The sequence below is a fragment of the Pinus tabuliformis genome, chromosome 6, assembly GCF_031772625.1.
Source record: "Pinus tabuliformis cultivar Carrire ecotype Pingquan chromosome 6, CPIR1, whole genome shotgun sequence".
Lineage (NCBI taxonomy): Eukaryota > Viridiplantae > Streptophyta > Pinopsida > Pinales > Pinaceae > Pinus > Pinus tabuliformis.
The window spans coordinates 146,033,502-146,047,743 of record NC_142292.1 but is presented as its reverse complement, the minus strand read 5'-3'; the positions used below and the strand labels follow the sequence as shown (position 1 = coordinate 146,047,743).

The 14,242-nt window shown below is 40.6% G+C and overlaps 3 non-coding genes across 3 annotated transcripts; 2 read left to right on the top strand and 1 right to left on the bottom strand.

Annotated features, from left to right (window-relative positions):
• The first annotated feature begins 8,829 nt into the window (after positions 1-8,829).
• Positions 8,830-8,902, top strand: TRNAE-CUC (transfer RNA glutamic acid (anticodon CUC)). Its single transcript has one exon. It is a non-coding gene; the product is annotated as a tRNA-Glu (tRNA).
• Positions 8,903-9,471: 569 nt separating this feature from the next.
• TRNAA-AGC (transfer RNA alanine (anticodon AGC)) lies at positions 9,472-9,544 on the top strand. The gene has a single exon. It is a non-coding gene; the product is annotated as a tRNA-Ala (tRNA).
• A 226-nt stretch (positions 9,545-9,770) lies between these two features.
• TRNAA-UGC (transfer RNA alanine (anticodon UGC)) lies at positions 9,771-9,843 on the bottom strand. The gene has a single exon. It is a non-coding gene; the product is annotated as a tRNA-Ala (tRNA).
• Between the last annotated feature and the right edge of the window lie 4,399 nt (positions 9,844-14,242).

Here is a 14,242-nt window from a genome sequence, read left to right as displayed (position 1 = left end):
CCCCCTATCATCCTCAAGCAAATGGGCAGGTGGAAGTCACCAATAGAGCTCTAGAAGGGATCTTGACCAAAGTGGTAAACAGCAGCAGAAAAGACTGGGCAGATCGCCTAGTTGAAGCCACATGGGCTTACAACACCACTTGGAAGACCACCACCGGTTTCACACCTTATGAGCTGGTCTATGAGAAGAAAGCTTTGCTGTCCATTGAGTTTGAGTATAACACTTTGAGGTTGGCAGCTCAGCTGGACCTAGATCTCAGCCATGCACAGCAAGAAAGGTTATTGCAGCTGAATGGACTGGATGAACACCGCATGCAGGCCCTCCTTCACTCAGAAGTGGTTCAACTTCAGAGGAAGGTGTGGCATGACCAACATCTCCATGACAAGCAATTTCAGCCGGGAGATTGGGCTTTGTTGTATGATTCCAGATTCAAATATTTCAAGGGGAAGTTGAGAACCAGATGGCTAGGACCATATGTGGTGGAACAGTGCCATGACAATGGATCTGTCCTCATTCGAACCATTGATGAGGAATCCATTCCCATGCTTGTCAATGGGCACCGATTGAAGATCTATAGAAGACCTCTCTCAAGACAAGAGTTTATCAGCACTATGGAGAAATCTGTTTTGGTCATAGAGAAGGGTTCTGCCTCCACTTTGGGCATACCCTGAAGGATCTAAAACACAAAAAAAAAAAAAAAAAAAAAAAAAAAAAGAGAAAAATAAAGATCCTTGGGTGAAAACCTCTCTGAGGCGCCCAAGGCAGGCAGTAGGGGTGAAAACCTCATTGAGGCGCTCCTATTGTCTTTCGAAAAAGAAAAGAGAGAAAAATAAAGATCCTTGGGTGAAAACCTCTCTGAGGCGCCCAAGGCAGGCAGTAGGGGTGAAAACCTCATTGAGACGCTCCTATTGTCTTTCTAAAAAAAAAAAAGAAAAAAGAAAGAAAAAAGGAAAAAGCAATCAGCACCATAAAAGGTTTGCATGCAGATGTTCTATGGAGGAGAAGAAGCCTCTCCACTCCAAGCCAGGGGCCTTCATCATGCTAGCAAAGGATGTCATCAGCACCTCCTCCAAGAACAGCAATGTTTTTTAAGGTATGTGCAATTATTATCATGCTTTGGATCTTCTACAGGAGGATACAGTTTTTCTACAGGAACAGACAGTCTTCCTACAGGAAGACACGGATCTTCTACAGGAAAGTGCCAATTTTCTACAGGAAGCTCTGTGTTCTACAGGAAACTTCCTGTAGAAGGTTACGATGGCCGAAATGTGTTTCAAATGAAGATCTAGCGACTGAGGAGTGGATTGAATGCATGCATGCCAATGATGGCACCCCTGAACATTGCCATTATCGTCCTCCACCATCCTCGTCGCCATGCAACCAAGATCCCTGCAGCAGCACAACAAAGTAATCAGTTCTCGTGAGAAAGCATCTGTCAAAGAAAAACTAGGCACCAAGAACCATACCACATCCACGTTGATACATCAGAAGCGCTGGGATCGTGATCAAGAAGCCAGAACCGCCAGCATGCAGCATACACCCGAGGAGAAAGAACGGTGACAAGACCCCTCGCGGGGATCCTGTAACAGTTCAACCTGCTCAAGTGAAGACCGTTCACAGCACCGCCATCTGAGATCAAACACGGGCGCATGAACGCAGAACCATTCACTCCATCGCCAGCATCCTGTAACCACGAGCCTACAGGAATGTGCAGCCACATGCGGCAGGTAGATCCATCGCTCAAAAAACTGGAAATCATGTGCAGCCGCGCGCAGGTAAGTGTTCTAATCCTTCTCTCCATCAAACTGCATGATTATTACTTCGATTTGTTTTGCATGACATAAAGGTGAATGGTTGAGCGGCCTAAAGACCAGTGATTGGCCACGTCGGTTAGTAAAGGGATAGTCAGAGGACGAGGTGGCAGCCACGACGAAAGAAACACGCAGCAAGCACGTGAAGATCAGTCCCGTCAACCGAGAAGTGAAGTTTAACCGAAAAGGGCGGCGGCAGATCTGTGGGAATGAATGCGGCAACAAACGAATGTGCAGGCAGATGATGGGTGACGTCACCCAACGGTCCGGCGGGGACAGCTCACCCCCGCGCCACGAGCTGCGCCGATTCAAAATCTAATCGGCTCGATTAAGCGTGTATCTCCATCAACCTCACTTCAAAACTCGAGTAGATCCTCTGCTTACCTCTGCATGTTGATACGCCGAGCTCTCGGCTACCTGAACAATGGTAAAGCACCTCTCGACCGCCAGCCAACTAAAGCTCTTCCCGAAGCCTGCGCACTGCTCCTACAGGAACAGTTTCTACAGGAACGCCGTCCTACAGGAATCAGTTTCTACAGGAACGCGGCTCTACAGGAAGGTGAAGTCTTCACGTAAAAAAAGGTGGCAAAAAAGAGGTAACCCTGCAACTCCTTCCGCAATTGTTTTTTAAAGGTGGTAAGGCCATTAGTCACAGTGTGGTCATAAAAAATTGGATTGTCGTGCCTATACTATCGCTCCTACAGGATAGCTGTATAATCAACTGTGGTCTGAAAATTCATTGCATGTTCTGTCTTTAAGACCGAATTTCCTGTGTATCCACCACCTCTGGTATAAACCACTGTGTTCATCATGCCTAGCGGGTTTATCAGGCGAGAGCCCACTAATTCAAATGCATTAAGGAGAAACCCAGCAGTGGTTGAGCTCTTCACTAGAGCGCAATGGATGCCTTTCTGTGATAAACTACAGGGCTACGATGATGAAGTAGCCGAGGAATTTTTGCAGGCTCTGCAGCCTAAATCACAGACATTGGCCACGGTAACCTTCAGAGGTCTCAGCCTCGAACTCACCCCAGAGCATATCAGTCGGATTACAGAGCTGCCCATGGGTCTGCCGTGGGACAAAGAAGAGCGGAAGATGAGCCAGCAAGCAAAGAAGGAGTTCTTCCCACCGGAAGAGTCATTCACCAAAGACAAAAATGGAGTAAAAAGGGCAAGCCTGTTGCCGCCATGGAACGAAGTCAGTCTACAAATTATGAAATATATCACCTGTGAGGGTCGATATAGCATTGTATATGCGTATCACTTCAGGCTGCTTAACGAACTAAGACACCAGATTGACCTCCCTGCAGCACAGAGGTTGAGCATTCCTTACTTTCTACTACAGTCCTTAATGGAGTGTTCCACCAAGCTCAAGGACGGAATTCCGGACCAGATAGCCCACCATGGGCTAGTCAAGCTCCTCGTGGAGGATGCTCTCCGCTCATATAAAGTCCCCCTCGCTTGGGAATCATTTAGGAACTTATCCAGAACGGGGAACATAAAAATGTTGCTTGAAGAAGCGGAATCCTCTAACGGAGAAGAAGAAGAGCCAGCAGCCGGGAGTAAGAAAGGAAAAAGCCAAAAAGTTCCGGCTCCAGCACAGAAAAAGGAACGAAAGAAGAAGGAAGAGGGAAAAGATGACAAAGTCAAAGAGGACACCCCCATCCTATCAGCAAGGGAACAGAGGTTGAAAAGCAGGGCAGTCAAAGCTGAGGTGGCCCCTGCCAGCCCAAGCACCTTGTCAGCTTCTGCAGTCAAAGCCAAACGCAAAAGCCACGAAACAAGGCAAGGGAAGGTGGTGAGAGTTGCATCTGCAGGAACGCAATCACAGGCTTCTACAGGAAGCCCGAAAACGCAAACTCAGGCTTCTACAGGAAACCCGAAAACAAAGACAAAGGTTTCTACAGGAAGCCCGAAGATCAGTAAGGAGCAGGCTTCTACAGGAAGCCCAAGAGCAACGACCAAGGCTTCTACAGGAAGCCCGAAAATTGTTGGAAAACAGGCTTCTACAGGAGGCCCAAAGACGGAGACAAAGGCTTCTACAGGAAGCCCGACAGTACAACCACAGGCTTCTACAGGAAGCCCGAAGACAGAGACAGGGGCTCCTACAAGAATCACAAGGCTGGAAAGAGGGGTTTCTACAAGAGGCCCGAAGGTCATTGCGAAACAGCCTCCTGTAGAGAGCCCGAAGACAAAGAAAGAATCTTCTACAGAAGGCCCGGAAGCGGGCAAAGCAGGGTCTTCCACAGGAAGCCTGAAATCAAAAAAGGAGGGACCCTCTACAAGGAGCTCCGAGGGAGCAAAACACAAGAAAGAGAAGGCTGACATCCTCGATAAGGAGGCAGCAGCGGCACTGGCTGCCCTCAGCACACCTCCAAAACCGAAAGAGAAAAGGGAGAGGGAGACCCCTCTGCCACCTGAAGCCAGGAGAAGCAAGAGGATGTCCCCGAGCAAGCCACAGCCTTCACCCAGCGGCCAGACCACTTCAGGGGATGTACCTACTTCACCCAGTAAAAGAACCCCCTCTAAACCATCAGCTACCCCCGAAAAGGGGAGCCCAAAAATAACTTCCTGGACACGAAAGATAGGCCAGTCGCCTTCTGAAGCCCGACTCAAAGGAATAGAAAAAGGGAAGGAAGCATCACCCTCATCACCATCAGGGGTAGAAAAGGTAGGGCCATCAAAAGCAGAAAAAAAACAGCCTGTTCCGGTCCCGAGTCCTCGGCCAAGGACGAGGAGCAGGGGCAAGGTTGCTCAAGGATGAGCAAATGGTTCAGCTGGGGGGTGATGATGAGCCCCAATTTTGGTACAATTTGGGCTCATTTTTGGCCTATTTTGCTTGCTCAAACCATTCATTTTTATTGTTTATGCATACACTTCTTAGTTTATTCATGTTGTTTGTAGGAGAAAGGATAGGCACTTTATCTACGTAGCTAATGCATTGTGATTCCAGGTTTTGGCATTAAAAGGGAGAAAAAGACAACGAAAAGGTGGCAAGGAGACAACGAGTTGGCATTGCTGACGTAAGGAGAGGTTGTCCACGGTCTTGGGGGACATTCCTCGTGATCCTCACCAAGAACTCCGAGCCCCACTCCATCCTCCCTCCGAGCTTAATACACGGCCAGCTGTTCTACAGGAACAGCAGTTCAAAACTGCTCTACAGGAAACAGCATTTATGATCATCCTACAGGATCAGCAGTTAAACTATAGATTGAACAGCCGAGCTCCTAGAATCATGGATACTTGTTGGAGCATCGTTTTGTATAAGTATAGAGGCCTTAGCCTTGGTTAGGTTGTTGAAACTCTCGTATTACTATTGTAATTTTGGAGCACAGCTCAAGTTTCGTTCTCTTTTGTAAGCCAATTTGGCATGATATCAGATTATGAATAAAGAAGACAGTTTGTGATCTAGTTCTGAGTTTCGTAAGGAGACTATAGCTCTCAGGTTAGGGCCCAACCTGAGAGCCATAGATCCCCTCTGCTGTAGTGTTGTTCCCATTTCATTTCCAGCACTTTGAGCTTTTCATTTGTACATGCAATTCGAATTACAGGTTGTTAAGTTGGTCTTTTTCATGAGTAGATAGGATTTGCTTATGGTGAGTTTGTTTACAGTCGTTTAGTGTAGTAGAGGATAGATAGAGTCCATTGGAGCTCCAACAAAAAGGCTGTTAGGACTCACTGCCATCTTTCTTGAAGATTGGGGTGCAGCCCATAGCTAGCCACCAAAAACACGCATTTCTTCACTTGATGATTGCTGCAATACAGTCACTGTTACGTTAGATGCTTCCTTGTCATCCACTCATGCACTGCACTCCTTTACCACAGCTTCATGCACATTCTCCTTCGCGTTTTTGACTGCTGATCATTGAATTTATAAGCACAGGTAGTTAGGTTGATGCACTTTCGGTTTGATAACACTCATAAGCATTTGATACATTTACACTTCTCCTTCTCGGCCCATTACCTTCTCCTCCACCTTGATCACACATGCAACCACATCTTCTCGACCTTTACTCCGCTCTGCTATTTCCCCAAAGACTTTCACTCCTCGCATAGCTCCATTCTCTAGCCCCTCGTTGTTGACCTAGTCCTCTATCTTCCAACCTACTCCCTACAGTCACTCCCTATCCCATTCCTTCACTTCTACATCCATCACCAGCCTCATCCCCACCTTGCACATCTCCCCCTACCATTCCATTACTCCTCCATCACTCCAACCACTCACGGTAGGTCATCCTGTAGCCATTTGTAGACATCCTGTAGAAAACAGAGTATCCTGTAGGATCCTCCACAGCCATCCTGTAGGAGGCCACTCTCTCGGTTGCTGAGCATCTGAATGCGAGGAACCTCTGTGGATGGATGCTAAGGATCCTTAGGGACCTCCCCTAGCCTTCCCAACCTGTCCCACGCTTTCCTTCTTTCTCCATCCCATCTGCACAACCAAACCCTAATTAGCACACAATCACAATCATTCCACACATTTAAAGGGAAAATACAAAAACATGTCTTTTATGATGCAAACAGCTTAGATCCATGCATTTCCACTTATTAGATGTAACAACAGCATTGGTAGAAGTTTCCTTCACATTCCTTGCAGTATAGAGGTTAGACTAGTTAAATTAGGGTTTCCTAGGTTTACATGCTTTGATTTGCTTTCAGATCATTTTCGCCAAGTAGAGTAGTTTTCTCTGAGTTAGCTTTCGTCCATCATTGATAAAGCTTCTTCTGTGAGCCTATAGAAGTTGGCTTGAGCCCTAGCGGACTTGTGCCAGCTGACCAAGTGACAGCTGCGACAAGAGCTAGTACTTGTGCATACAGCACCGTCGCTTCCAAGTTTGTACGAACTACCGGGTTGATAAAATTAAGAGACAGGAAGCCCCAGGAGTTGTAGCATTATTGCTACAATACTGGAGCTCACCATGTAGTACTCTAGATAATCTTGCCTATCACACAAGTATTAAACGCCCAAAAATCTCTAGCAAAATTTCTCTATGGAATTGTATGTATTTTAATATTTTTCTTTGGAGGTTTTAGATGCCTATGTTGCTTAGTGCATGAATTGAGTCTTTATATATGTAAATGTTTCTTCATAGGTAAAGTAGCATGTGAAAAGAATTGAATATGTTAAAATTGTTTTGGCTACCACCTTTGTTCTTGCTCTTTTGTGTGTCAGTATTTGAGACATAATACTCTCCAAAGCTGGGACTCCCCAGCCATCATAATTATCTTATTATGGCTTCTCCATTAAGACGGCTACTATGATGATTCTCTACAGAATACCACAATAACCATGAGACTCCCCTTAAATCAACATGCTCATCAATGCTAACATTTGCTTCATCTAACCTCAATATTGACCTGGTTGTCATCCTTGCCAACATACCAAGTGCCACCAATCACTAAGACGATGCAAACTGCTCAATAATAATAGACAAGTTATCTTAATTTAAATATAATAAAATAAAAAGGTACAAATTATAATATTGATGAGATATGAAAAATTTGTATATAAAACTTATAAATCAAAGTTAAAATTTAAAATAAAATAGGCAATATAAAAATAAAAAATATAAAGCACTGTATATCTATATACCTATACACTTACTCATTTTAGGATTGTCTCAGTCTTGGATTTATAATAAGCTTGTTTCAAGTTTAGAGAAGATCTTTCATTATTTTGGATTTTTAGTTTGGTGGGAAGGAAATACAAGTGCGCTCAGTAATTCTGACATTTAGTTGGAGGTCATTATTGCTTTTATTTGAGAATGGCCAAATAGTACGAGGTAAAACATAACATAAAAAAGACAAATTTATAGTCCTGCAAGTTTTTGAAGTACACTTACTCGTTTTAGGATTGTCTCAGTCTTGGATTTATAATAAGTTTTTTTCAAGTTTAAAAGATCTTTCATTATTTTGGATTTTTAGTTTGGTGGGAAGGAAATACAAGTGCCCTCGTGATTTTGACATTTAGTTGAAAGTCATTATTGCTTTTATTTGAGAATGGCCAAATAGTACGAGGTAAAACATAACATAAAAAAGACAAATTTATAGTCCTGCAAGCTTTTGAAGTACACTTACTCATTTTAGGATTGTCTCAGTCTTGGATTTATAATAAGTTTGTTTCAAGTTTAAAAGATCTTTCATTATTTTGGATTTTTAGTTTGGTGGGAAGGAAATACAAGTGTCCTCAATAATTCTGACATTTAGTTGGAGGTCATTATTGCTTTTATTTCAGAATGCCCAAATAGTATGAGGTAAAAAAGACAAATTTATAGTCCTGCAAGCTTTTGAAGTTAGCCTCCTAAGGATTTTTTTGATGGCGCTTTCCAAATAAATCTCATTATATGTTGCATTGGGGTGGTTTTGTTTCTGAAAAACATCATTACATACATTTTGTATATGCCCATGGTCAAGGAACAAACCAGAAGAGTGAATTTATAGGCTTTTGTATCTTGTTTAAAGTAGAAAGAGACAATGGTTTTAAAAAGTTTTTAAGTTTTTTGGTAATTCCAACGGAGAATATAAAGATAAATATTAGTTTGGGCACTCTCTTATGATAGACTACCTAAAGAAGCCCTTCTTCCAACTATAATTTCTCCATCTAGCCAAACTGTGGCTTTGTTAGACAAAGCCTCAGAGATTTTTGACACTCTCTAGACAATACACATTATTTTATTCTGCTCTTTTTCGCCATGGTTGTTCTCCAATGTTGCCTCGTGTCCTTTGCGACCGACAAGTGTTTATTTTAAGATCTCTCTAGATATCGACAATACTCTTTTGGAATTTTGGGTGGATCAGAGTACTGCGCTTTTCTCTTAATTGAGAGCTTTTCCATATTTCATAACACCATAAAAACATGTTTTATTGAATTTTTAAATTAAGCGAAATCGCAATATCCTATCTGGTGAGTATCAACTAAGATGGTAAGATGAATTTAAAACATTATCCTTATTACTTCTTTTCTCTGTCATATGAAGATCCAATAGCCATGTATTATGTAAGTGCTACAAAAGAGAAAATCCGTTGTAGTCTAGTTGGTTAGGATACTCGGCTCTCACCCGAGAGACCCGGGTTCAAGTCCCGGCAACGGAAAACAAAGCTATTTTATTTTAAGCTAGCTAGTGGTATTGGTTTGATTGCAGCGCACTGGTCCATCCATCCCGCTGAGCTCTAATTCAGTTGAAAGCGATATGGATATGGATTCAAAGGCTCCCATTATTGGGAGGATGGTTATTTTTGTGTGTAGCTTTGGCAAGTTTTATAAACAATGCGGCTCATTTCCTTCCTGTCACCTCCATCGACATTCAATTCAAGGCATCCATATCCATCAGTCGGAAATACCGTCGAATTGGCCATACCATTACAGTCAACATTCTTTATTTAGAACCATTAAAAATTAAAGCCCGCAATTGGAAAAATCCAACTCCAAGATTTGTAATATACAAAAATTCTTTAAGCTGTTCTGTAATGGACAAGAAAAATACTGGACAACATACAGCATATCCATAAATCAATATGGTGGACAACCTCAATCACACCATACAGCCATTACGTAAATTTTCACAGTGAGGGTTTTTTCATAATTCACATTATAAAAAATAGTAACGTTTTCCCAGATCAAAATAGCAATACTAGATATCCTACAATTCTAGCTTTTATATGGGGATGTAGCTCAGATGGTAGAGCGCTCGCTTAGCATGCGAGAGGTACGGGGATCGATACCCCGCATCTCCATTGTTACCAGTTTTCGAACCACCTGTTATTATTGATCCAGTAGTTATTGAAACCACCCTCCTGTTTTAACTTAGCTGTGCGCTTTCAAAGCTCGCAACCTTCTGTGCTCAGTTTCAATTGAGATGTTGAAATCGATTCGTCCATCCTGCTCAGTTTCAATCTTTTATGGACTTTGCGTGTTGGATGACATTTTTAAAGCAGAACATGGATTTTAAAATTTGTCAAATGGAGATGCGGGGTATCGAACCCCGTACCTCTCGCATGCAAAGCGAGCGCTCTACCATGTGAGCTACATCCCCGAGTTGTGCAATACACTGCTTGCTTTGTCTCTGGGATATTCCTGTTATGTATTAAAATCGTGTTATGAAATGAAATAGGGAAGAGCCACTATGACGAAGCGTAATCGTAATCGTAGATCTTTTATTTGATATTTAAATTATAATGTTGATGTTCAAATGATACCTGTAAATACATTTACAAAAGTAATTTAGTGTTTCAGTAAATTAAATAAAATGTAATTTTTAAAGTAAAGGGTCTAATTTTGTAACTTATAAGTGATCAATTTATATATATGAAAATATCTAAATAATAAAGGAGGAAAACATTTAAAAATGACTCATGAAATTGGAATATATAATATTATTAAATTAATACTTTAAATTAAAGTTTAATATACGTTACTACATATTAGTTAACCAACAAAATGCATATATATATAATAGGAATGCATATATATATAATAGGATTTATATTGCATTAGGATGTACATTGTACCAAAAAAAAATTTAAAATAAAATCTAAATTTTTTCGTAGGGTTAAAATCATAGGTTTTATTACAATGAAGGTTGAAAGACTCAAGCATATAACATAGTTAGGATAAACAAGTCATAAAACAAAAGGATGAAACACTCAACAAAGTCATTCCATATCCCAAATAAATTATATGATCAAATAATAACATGCCATACATAATATTGAATCTCCACACAACCATGCTCACTCCTAAAGTGAGCACTTAGATGTGTGTGTATATCACCCAACCTTCAAGCTCCACTCCTATGTTGTGTGAGAAATTAGAAATCTCCTTTATGTGCTTTTCTCTTCATGCCCTGCGCAAATCTACAGCTGCAACCCTTGCTGTAAATATTCTGTGCCTAGATCTACTTAGCGAATCAACTGATCTACTCACCAGAATTGCTTCTTGGCAAACACACTGCCTGCAAACTCTTCTTCTAAGCAAATTGAACTTGTTCCTACACTCTGCCTCTGGAAATAAATTTATGCCCGCACCCCTAGTTAAGCTTACATAGATGTAAACCTCGTGCTTCAGATCTCCCTCGAAAACTGCACAATCTCACAATCTTTCACTTCTGAGCCTCCCAGCTATCAATAATCCTTTTATACCATGTGAAATTTCCATGAATGCACTAAAAGGAGTTTAATCTTCTAACTATTAGTAGTTTATTTATTTCCGACAAATAATGGTTAAACCATTGATGCATTCTTCACAATAAAAATATGTTGCGGGAGTAAAATTCAGGAACTGAGAGATGGATGCACACATAAAAATCGACACAATTATTTTCGACTAAACATCCCAAGAAAAACCCTGAAGGGAAATTCAGTGTAGCATAAAAAAAAAACCATAAAAAAACTTCACTCATCAAGATAAGAAGAATGAAAAGAACCACTAAGAGGGTTAGGTTGTGGATTGCCCCCCCAAACCTCTCTAAGAGATAATGTTAGGTTTAGCTCCCCTTATGATGATATTTTTTTCTTGATAATGCAGTATAATCAACAAGTCCTTCCTAGTAAGGGATTTGGTTCAAGTAAGGACCTTAAATGTTAAAGACTAATATTTTAACTCCAAGATCCTTTACCCCCAATTAAATAGACATAGTGGAGTTATAGATTAAAGAATCCAACACCCTAAAATTTGGGCTCCATCTAGTGGTAAGCCCACTAGAGAGCCCCACTGCGTTCTAATGTAGCAAAATACCATCTCATCAACCAAGGCTCTACAACCCCTCCCACTCTGGTCCCTTTAACCATAGTTTCTTGCAAGTGAATAATATCAGGATTGTGAGATTTAATTGGTTCTTTTAGCACTATAATTTTCCAAATGTGACTCACACTAGGGTTTCTAGCAATTCACATAGGCTTTTGTGGCCCTTTCTATAGATAATTCATCCTCCTGCCTCCTACCAATTCAACATTGGAGAGGCAATATAAAACTCTCTGAACTCCTCTTCCAAAATTTTATGTTGCTCCCTCACTCTGATGCTCTCCCTCTGGCTCAAACTGTGGTCTCCCTAAAGTTGTGAATTGGGTAGCTTGATTTTCCAAGATAACTCACTCCTCAATTATGTCCATCTCCACCTGATTGGCTTGCTCTTATAATCTCTCATTGGAGCATCAACGACCAAGATCTAATTGTGATCGATGGCTAAGATCACTTTAGACTTCATCAAACCATTTTCTACAAGTCTCTAGAGCATGTCGATTTCCTCAATTAATACCCATTAATTAATCAATTTTCCTAAGTTAGACTTAGGAACCTTTTAATAATTGATCCATCAACTTAATTGAGGGGTCTTTAGGTGTTTTCTACCAAAACCTTTTCTGGGTTTTGGATATTTCATGTTCCTTAGCCTCTATGACACCTTAGAGACTAGAACACATGTCTGATGCTACCATAATATCCAAAAACTAACATCCCTTTGGTCTTCTAGTTAGAATAAACTATTGTGTTTGTTGGGGGGGAATTGGTTGCTTCATTCAATTTAAATTTAATGAATACGAAGTGGACCATCTCTGAATACGGATGCATGTAGAAGTGGATGTGAGTGGTGGCCTCTTTGGGGAAATTCAACTAAACTTTTAATATTTATCTTGGGGGTCTTCCTTTTCAGTGTTACACTTGCCATGTTGTTGTAGGGGCTAGTCAACTTAGTCAACTAGCCCAATCAAGTCGACACAATAAAGAAAGTATTGTAATCAGATGAATCTCTAGTTGAAGCGACTAACCAAGTTGGTCTAGTAAATTTAGTTGAGATAGTTAAACTATTGTAGTTGTCTATTATCTATATATATCTATATATATATATATATATATATATATATATATATATATATATATATATATATATATATATATATATATATGTACTTGACTCTATGTACATGTACTTTATTTGCAATAAAAATGAGGCTCACTATACATACACATCTATGGAAGCTCGTATCTAATCAACATTGGCTCATATTCGTGTCAACTGTGGCTCATGCATAACACTATACATTTTATGTGGCTCTCGCATTTATTCATGGCTCACTCTTTCTTTGTAATATTACAATGGCATCGCTCAACTCTTGTGTCTTAGAATTTGATACAGTGATACATCAGTGGCATCATTATCTCTTCTATGGAATTTCTCTTTATGGTTTGTTTCTTTGTGGAAGCTCTTCTTTTGGACATGGCTTGCATGCATCTCTTTTATGACGTGGCTCTCATATAATGGCTCGCTCATATCCCACAATGTGCCTCATTTTATTTTCTATATGGATCACATATACTTGTGGATTGCATTCTTCCATAAGTTAATACATACTCTAATCTATGGCCTCACATAGGTGTCAAACCATGGCTCCAAATTATCTAACATTTCACATATGGTGTCTCAGTATTCCATATACAATGGCCTACATTCTATACAAAGGGATGATCTGTGGTTTTTTTAATGGCTCAGACTTGTTTCCTCTAGAACTCTCATCTCTTATGGCTTGTAAGGTGTCAATGACTTGATCACCATGGTTCGTTATCCTTCATATCAACATGGCACACTAGCATATCTACGTATATTATCTGTGGTTTGTATTTATAGTGACATGCAAGGTTCATATTCTATGTAACAATGGTTCAATGTATAGATGTCTGTGATGGCTCGCTATCTCTTTGGTTACAGAGGTTCTTTTTTCCCGACTCCAGCTGCAAACACATGCAATGAATAGGAGGCTTCTGCAGACCATAGGTAAATGCTCAGAAAGGCACACATGATATTATATTTTCTATAGTTGTTGAACCAACTGCTAGAACTGTTTCTTGTGAATTCGAAGCTTAGCTTAGGCATCAATTTATTGTTATCGTCGCTAATGCTGCTTCAACATTTTCTTACCTATATTGCTGATGATTTAAGTTTTCTTGTGGATTCACGACTTTTCTTTTAGGTTATTTGTTGTTTCTATTGCTTCTGTTACTAAGGTGGTTTTTCAAATTCAATGCTCATAGCCATTGCTTATCTTTGATATCCTCTGTACTTGTTGCTTCGGTTGTTTTCAACTCCTCTGGTGAACTCGAAAGCTCGTTTTAGGCATTTGTTATTTCAGCTTTCGCATCATTAGGTTGTTGATGCTGTTATTGCTTTGTACATTCTCTAGTGAAGTCAAGGCTCATCTTAGGCGTTTGTGGTTCTTTTACTTGTGAATCGCAAGTCCATCTTCAGTGTTTAATCTCGCTGTTATTGTTCTTGATGTTTTAGCTATTTGGTGTGAATTCCAAGCACATCTTTAGTTTATTGGTGCTGTTATGGTTTGTTTCTTGTTTTAGTTTTTTCTTATGAATTCAACGCTCATCCTTGGCATCACTAACTGTTTCCTGAATCGGTCAACCCAGATTGTAATGCCGCCTGCGGAGAAAGA